This window comes from Arachis ipaensis, chromosome B06 (assembly GCF_000816755.2).
Source record: "Arachis ipaensis cultivar K30076 chromosome B06, Araip1.1, whole genome shotgun sequence".
In the NCBI taxonomy this organism is placed as follows: domain Eukaryota; kingdom Viridiplantae; phylum Streptophyta; class Magnoliopsida; order Fabales; family Fabaceae; genus Arachis; species Arachis ipaensis.
In genome coordinates this window covers 82,035,362-82,044,300 of record NC_029790.2, presented here as the reverse complement: position 1 = coordinate 82,044,300, position 8,939 = coordinate 82,035,362, and the positions used below count along the sequence as shown (strand labels likewise).

The 8,939-nt window shown below is 32.6% G+C and overlaps 1 long non-coding RNA gene across 1 annotated transcript in view; it reads left to right on the top strand.

The window, feature by feature from the left end:
- Nucleotides 1-8,412, top strand: part of LOC110263371 — a 9,140-nt gene extending 728 nt beyond the window's left edge. Inside the window, exons 2-3 of the long non-coding RNA XR_002348900.1 lie at nt 1,718-1,721; nt 8,302-8,412. This is a non-coding gene — a long non-coding RNA (uncharacterized LOC110263371). The remainder of the gene's footprint in view (nt 1-1,717; nt 1,722-8,301) is intronic.

The window sequence follows — 8,939 nt, the reverse complement described above, 5'->3', positions numbered from 1 at the left end:
ATATAATTCCTCATTACTATAAGAATGACTTAGAATAATTTGTCAAACTTTTTTTAAAGTGTTATAAAATGAATAAAAGTCTCTCCACCAAAATATTTCCATTCTTATACGCTAATCAAAAGCCTATTATAAAAGCACTTTTATTATCACTGGTTAATTTGTTCATCTTCAACTATAATCCATTGACTAAGATCTTTGATATCACTTTATAAAAAACACTGCTTAGACTGATAGGTTGAATGAACTTCATAGAAGTCGCATTAAGGATCTTAGGAATTAAACATATATGAGTGTGATTAAGAGCATTAAGCATTTTACCTCCCGAGAAGAAACTTTGAATTGCTCGAATGACTTCAGATTTAATAGTTTTCCAAAAAAACTGAAAGAACTTTGCCGTGAAGCCATCCTCTCCTAGGGCTAAATTAGGACTAATGGAAAAAAATGCTGATTTGATCTCTTTCTCCAAAATAGGCCGAGTTAGCATTTGGTTTGTTCTCCCTATCACTTTAGTAGGCAAAAAATGAATGTCATCAATTGAATCTCTAGGATTAGATGAAATGAACAAATCCACAAAATATGCTTTTTCCACTACTGCATTTGGATCCGATACCATATTCCCCTGTCCATCCTCCAAACTATGGATTTTGTTTCTTTTGCACCTTGATTGAAATTTGGCATGAAAAAACAGTGTTCCTATCCCCTCCCCCCAATTTAGCCATTGAACTCTTGATTTTTCTTTCCAATAGCGCTCATCTTGGACAATAAAATCCTCCAGCTCAGCCTCCATACATCTGATTGCTATCCTATTTGCTTCCTCTCATTTTTCTTTTTCAGCTTGTATTTTTTCGTCTAATATTCTAATTTTCTTTTTTGAATTAGAAGAAGTACCCTGCTTTCATTCCACTAACTTGTGTCTACAGGGTTTTAATTTTTTTGGCTAGTTGAAACATCGAAAACTCCACTTTTTTCATTGTCCATGCCTGTTTAATCGCCATGACTGCCTCCTTATTCTCACACCATCTTTTCTGGAATCTAAATTATCTTTTTGCCTTCATTTCATCCCTATCTAAGCATAGTAAAATATGGGAGTGGTCTGAACCAGAGTCCTCCAATTAAAGAGTATAAGCCCTCGAATATTTATTCCTCCAGCCCATGGAAACCAAAGCCTTGTGCAAACCACGCGAAATTAATAAATAATTTGTCAATAAATTAATTATTATTCAAAAAAATTAAGAAATTAAATTTTATAGTTTAAAGAAGTAGAAATAATTAAAATATGAATTTTAACACTAATTTTAAAGATTTTGGCCCAAAATTGGACTGTCGGGTCAAATCGGTTGGACCGGGCCCAAACCAAGACCAAGGCCCAACATATATAACTTCATTTCAACCACCCCTTTCCTTTCATATTGATGAAACACGCTGAAGGCAGCTGAGAAGAAGAAGCAAAAACCCCAAACCCTTGTCAAATTTCATATCCACATACTTTCAATCTCGAGCTCCGGTCGCTGCACCGTTTGTGGCCACACGACCACCGGGTCGAGCTTTACAAAACCCACTAACCAATTCGGTAAGAACATCGCAACTTCACCTTCAATCTTTCTTTCCCCCAATTTCAAAATTTGGGTATTTGGATATTGAGATTTGTGATGTTTTGGTATTTTAGGATCAAACTAGCTTGAGAAAATATTTGGATTTTGTTCCATTGATGTTTGAGGAAGGTAAGAACTCTTAAACCCTTTTGTGGATTATTGAATTAGTAAGCTTTGATGTTGATTATAGTAATATAATATGGAAATAGATTGAATTATGTTGATCTGAAGTCCTATTGGTGGTTGAACTTGTGGATTTAGAACCTTAGAAGCTGGGAACTAGTTTTGGTGTGATTTTGGTGAAGTGAAAGCTTGAGGAAACGGTGAAATTGAGGTGTCTTTGCCTTAGGGAGAAATCGGCCAAGGTATGGTTTTGGTTTCTCGTAGATAATATATAATATAACGTGAAAACTTACACTACAAAAAATTCTGGAAAAAACGGCGGTTTTTTTTGTATTTACGGCGGTTTGAACTGTCATTATTATTAATAATGGCGGTTTCGTGAAACAACGTAATTCTCGGCGTCATTCTGGTTATTACGGCGGCTTTTTGAAAACCGCCACAATTTCCTGGGTTAAAACGGCAGTTTTTGAATAGGTTAAAACGGTAGTTCAAAACCGCCGTTATTTCCAGGGTTAAAATGGCGGTTCTTGGATAGGTTAAAACGGCGGTTTGAACCGCCATTGTTACCCTGACAGAGTGGCATTTTGGTTGGTTAAAACAACAGTTCAAACCGCCGTTATTTCTAGGGTTAAAATGGCGGTTTTTGGATAGGTTAAAACGGCGGTTTGAACCGTCATTATTACCCTGACAGAGTGGCGTTTTGGTTGGTTAAAATGGCATTTTTGAACCGCCATTTTTACCCTGACAGTAGCATTTTGGTTGGTTAAAATGGCATTTTTGAACCACCGTTTTACCCTGACAGTGACATTTTTTATCGTTTAAAAAAATAATTTTTACTGTTATTTTTATCGCGTTAAATAAATAATTTTGTGATTAAAATTTTACAATAGCAAAAAATCATAATCCATAAATGAAATATTATATAATTCATAAACAAAATATTAATATAATATATATTTTTTTATTATTGATAATCAAAAGTAATAACTCCTGTACAAAACCTTGTCTTACTAAACTTACCAAAATACAAGCATTGCAATAAACACTAATTAGTCAAATCTACCATCCAGTTCCCTAAACTATGTTAATATCTAATAATGTATTTAAACCATCTAATAAGTGCTATTTTTACTACTTAGAATATGAATATACAAGACAAGTAGCTTAGTTAAGTGATGATGAATAAGATTTAGAGGCCAAAAGTTTCCTCCTTTTGTAATTAACTTTAAAACAAGCCTGCTTTAGTTTCTTGGTCTCTTGTGTGAGTTTCATCTCGGGAACTTGGTGGGGGCAACAGTAGCTACTTTATTTTTTGACGAGTGCAACTGTAATGTACCTGTGCAAATTTTGAACAATTGCTGAGAACTTGCTCTTGATATGCCCTATACTTTGGAGTTATAGCCTGCATTCAGACGGGAAATGAATTATAAATACTGTACACAGAGCATATCTGAACATTCTTGCAATAGCAATATTTTATAAAGTTAAAATAATAAAGAACTCAGTATGGATTCAGACAATTTGGTTTCAAGAGTATCATTTAAAGATTTTGAAACTTATTCCTCCCACCCATTTGCATTATCCAATTGATATCATTCAAATTAGGTCAATCTCCAAATCCACCCCCAAGAAACCTCCATATTATGCTAAGATGAAAAAGCAGGGTACTACAAATCCAATTTATTATCTATGGCACTTGCAAATATATACATAAACGGTGAATCATAATAATATAATATGAATAAAAATAGACCCTTTCCATCAGAATCTGTCACAACTGAAAAAGTATGAATCAAGAAACAAGGAGCATACCTGCTTCAATGCAACGGCCAAACCAGTAATGGTGTGGTTGTGCAGACCACCTTGCAGTCCTGGAAAGATAGCTTGGTTGATTCGGTCCTCGTAGTCATACAACACCTGAAAAAAAAAGAATTACTGTATCGATGTTTGGCCAATGTCATGAATTTAAAACAGTACAAACCGGACCTATAAATAAAAGTGAAATTTCAGATTGAGAAAATATCAAGAAACAAGGAGCATACCTGCTTCAATGCAACGGCCAAACCAGTAATGGTGTGGTTGTGCAGACCACCTTGCAGTCCTGGAAAGATAGCTTGGTTGATTCGGTCCTCGTAGTCATACAACACCTGAAAAAAAAAGAATTACTGTATCGATGTTTGGCCAATGTCATGAATTTAAAACAGTACAAACCGGACCTATAAATAAAAGTGAAATTTCAGATTGAGAAAAATAAATTTAATAATTAATAGTTAAAATAAGAAAATATATGTTATAATTACCATTTATGGATACTGTATATATACATATGTGAATAAAAGTGAAATATTTGTGTACCTTAGTGTAATGTGTTAATTTAGATGAAATGTGTTTTTCAAAAGTTGAGCATGTTAACTACTCTACATCAAAATTGTATGAAAATTTTAAATTTAAATACCTGCTACACTAATTCTCCCACTTGATACAAGGAATGGGCAAGAGCTGACTTTTTAACATTTAGAATTCTAATTAACATCACTATTGCAATATAATTAGCATGAATAGTTCCTCTCAATTCTCTCACTTGCCGCTGTATAAGGCCCAAAAGCTTTACAAAGAAAAAAGTCCAATTAGTAATTCATGAACAACTAAAAAATCAGTATCAATAAAATAAGAAGATCAATATAGATGTAGCAAAATTATGCTCTATTTAACACATTTCAATATAGATCTTCCTGAACATTGGACCCTGAATAATAATCAGGTTAATCCTCTACCTTAGATTTGATGAATTAGATGTACCAAAATATTCTATCATAAAGAGACAATCAAATATCCAAAATAAATATGATTAGAATTTTATTTTGGGAGTTGAATCATTCTACTTAATTAGTAACCATCCAGGGGTATATAGAAGAGAAACTACAGGGACAGGAACTCCAATATCAAATATTGTTTAAGTACTCCAATATCAAATATTGTTAAACCATTCAGGGATAGGAACTCACATTCATAGGGCATATCTTCAAGTCAAGAAATTCAACATCAATAATGAAGCAACCAATGAATGAAGTATCAACAAGCCAGACAAAGTCATCATATGTCCTAAGTATCCTTTCATGGACTGCAGCATCAAAAGCAAAAAGAAATAAGAATCAAGCTGTGTTACAACTTCATTGTGCAATCATGAAACTGCTATTACAATCTCAAAGGAGGGTGATGATCTGGATTTATTATCTTCCAAGCTCACTACCAAACAAGTCCTGCTCCAAGAACAAAATCAAATTTATACTACTCCCTGGAACCTATAGTTCAATCAATTTGTCCTATCTATATCTCCATTCAAATAACCAAAAAAGTTTAGCCCTTTTTTTCTTTATACCATTTTCACAAAACAAAGCTATCCACTAATTCAACATCCTAATCTTATGAACATAAACAAGCACTAGACCCATGTTAACTCTAACACATGTATTTTGGTGCAACTTAACACAAGAAAGAAGAAGAATAAGAAAAAAAATCCAGCATGGACAATGAAATGAAACAATAACAATAACAACTTGTAATTCCAACAGCTGAAGGATGATAAATTATGCCAAAATAACATAAAAAATAATAACACAAAACTACGAGTTCTATGAAGATACAAACACTAGAACAAGGTAAAGGTTAAAATAAATAATTAACCATCTAAATATATGGTTGAAATTCAACACACCTGTGCAAATTTTGAACAATTGCTGAGAACTTGCTCTTGATATGCCCTATACTTTGGAGTTATAGCCTGCATTCAGACGGGAAATGAATTATAAATACTGTACACAGAGCATATCTGAACATTCTTGCAATAGCAATATTTTATAAAGTTAAAATAATAAAGAACTCAGTATGGATTCAGACAATTTGGTTTCAAGAGTATCATTTAAAGATTTTGAAACTTATTCCTCCCACCCATTTGCATTATCCAATTGATATCATTCAAATTAGGTCAATCTCCAAATCCACCCCCAAGAAACCTCCATATTATGCTAAGATGAAAAAGCAGGGTACTACAAATCCAATTTATTATCTATGGCACTTGCAAATATATACATAAACGGTGAATCATAATAATATAATATGAATAAAAATAGACCCTTTCCATCAGAATCTGTCACAACTGAAAAAGTATGAATCAAGAAACAAGGAGCATACCTGCTTCAATGCAACGGCCAAACCAGTAATGGTGTGGTTGTGCAGACCACCTTGCAGTCCTGGAAAGATAGCTTGGTTGATTCGGTCCTCGTAGTCATACAACACCTGAAAAAAAAAGAATTACTGTATCGATGTTTGGCCAATGTCATGAATTTAAAACAGTACAAACCGGACCTATAAATAAAAGTGAAATTTCAGATTGAGAAAAATAAATTTAATAATTAATAGTTAAAATAAGAAAATATATGTTATAATTACCATTTATGGATACTGTATATATACATATGTGAATAAAAGTGAAATATTTGTGTACCTTAGTGTAATGTGTTAATTTAGATGAAATGTGTTTTTCAAAAGTTGAGCATGTTAACTACTCTACATCAAAATTGTATGAAAATTTTAAATTTAAATACCTGCTACACTAATTCTCCCACTTGATACAAGGAATGGGCAAGAGCTGACTTTTTAACATTTAGAATTCTAATTAACATCACTATTGCAATATAATTAGCATGAATAGTTCCTCTCAATTCTCTCACTTGCCGCTGTATAAGGCCCAAAAGCTTTACAAAGAAAAAAGTCCAATTAGTAATTCATGAACAACTAAAAAATCAGTATCAATAAAATAAGAAGATCAATATAGATGTAGCAAAATTATGCTCTATTTAACACATTTCAATATAGATCTTCCTGAACATTGGACCCTGAATAATAATCAGGTTAATCCTCTACCTTAGATTTGATGAATTAGATGTACCAAAATATTCTATCATAAAGAGACAATCAAATATCCAAAATAAATATGATTAGAATTTTATTTTGGGAGTTGAATCATTCTACTTAATTAGTAACCATCCAGGGGTATATAGAAGAGAAACTACAGGGACAGGAACTCCAATATCAAATATTGTTTAAGTACTCCAATATCAAATATTGTTAAACCATTCAGGGATAGGAACTCACATTCATAGGGCATATCTTCAAGTCAAGAAATTCAACATCAATAATGAAGCAACCAATGAATGAAGTATCAACAAGCCAGACAAAGTCATCATATGTCCTAAGTATCCTTTCATGGACTGCAGCATCAAAAGCAAAAAGAAATAAGAATCAAGCTGTGTTACAACTTCATTGTGCAATCATGAAACTGCTATTACAATCTCAAAGGAGGGTGATGATCTGGATTTATTATCTTCCAAGCTCACTACCAAACAAGTCCTGCTCCAAGAACAAAATCAAATTTATACTACTCCCTGGAACCTATAGTTCAATCAATTTGTCCTATCTATATCTCCATTCAAATAACCAAAAAAGTTTAGCCCTTTTTTTCTTTATACCATTTTCACAAAACAAAGCTATCCACTAATTCAACATCCTAATCTTATGAACATAAACAAGCACTAGACCCATGTTAACTCTAACACATGTATTTTGGTGCAACTTAACACAAGAAAGAAGAAGAATAAGAAAAAAAATCCAGCATGGACAATGAAATGAAACAATAACAATAACAACTTGTAATTCCAACAGCTGAAGGATGATAAATTATGCCAAAATAACATAAAAAATAATAACACAAAACTACGAGTTCTATGAAGATACAAACACTAGAACAAGGTAAAGGTTAAAATAAATAATTAACCATCTAAATATATGGTTGAAATTCAACACACCAAATGCTATGCCACCAAAACCAGAACTGCACAATATCAAAAGAACCAGAAGCATTGAAGAAACAGATCCCATTTCACTTGTATGCCGCAACTAATTCTCCCTCATCAACATATATATCAACAGCTAGCTGCTCCATTGCTGATGATGAAATGCATGCAAATAAATAGGCTCAATTAATTAGTCGAGTAACAAATTTAGGAATATGAATCTATCTGGAATAAAAGGAGACAAGGTGGTAGTATATATATAAATTCTTGTGAAGCTATGTTGTGAAGGGGTTTTATAGTGTGTGACTACCTTGTCATTTAAGTTAGGATATAGGACAGTTGATGTCTTATTATTATATCATCACCTGCACTTGCTTTTGTTTCCACCTTTATTTTCTGACTTGTGTAATGCAATCATACAACTATTAAAAGAAACTAACAACCTAACCAATGGTTTGCTCAATAAGCCCCCTAAAATCCCGTATAGCTTATAATAATGTTGCTTCTAAACAATTCAATAAGATATTAAAGTAGCTTCTTCTGATAAACTCAATCACCAAAACTAGAATAGTGGACAATCCCCGTCCACAATCCCATTATTCATCATTTCATTCTTTCTTAAAAGAGGACAATTTTAAAATATGAACTTCAAAGTTATAATGGTTTGCAATTAATTATTTTGATAAATTATCTTTATATATATTATGGAGAAAAGTAAATGCCACCAGAACCAGATGAAATAAAAGAGGTATTGAAGAAAAAATCTTAATTCTAAAGCAGAAACAAAATTAGAATTAACCATCTAAATATATGTATGAACTTACCAGCTTGTTCCTTTGTAGAATCTTTTGCATTCTTAGCTTTTCCAATAGAGATATCTCTCACTTCACCAGCACCAAATCCTCCCAATTCTTCACTTGTATTTGTTGTAGTTATATTTGATGATGCTGCATTTGTAGTATTGTCTCTTTCACCAACAACAACATCTTTAGCACTTTTATAAATAACACCATAATTATAGTAGAAATTATCTTCTGTAAATGTATATAAAGAATAGCTAATCTTTTAGTTGGAATTCTTCTCTTTCAGATATTTCCCTGCACCAGTGATGGTACCACCAGAACCTATCCTACATACAAGCATGTCGACTTTTCCTTCCGAACCTTTCCATATCTCTAGGCTAGTGGTTTGATAATGTATCTGCCACAAGAACAAAATTGATCACCCAAAGTTGGCAAGAATCAATTGTACTAAAATGTACTAAAAACAAAACAATGTCTCAAAATCTTTTGACTATAGTTGAATCATGAAAGACTAAAACTAGCATATTCTTGTGAAGTTGTGCATTGATGAATTCATACATCGACGGTCC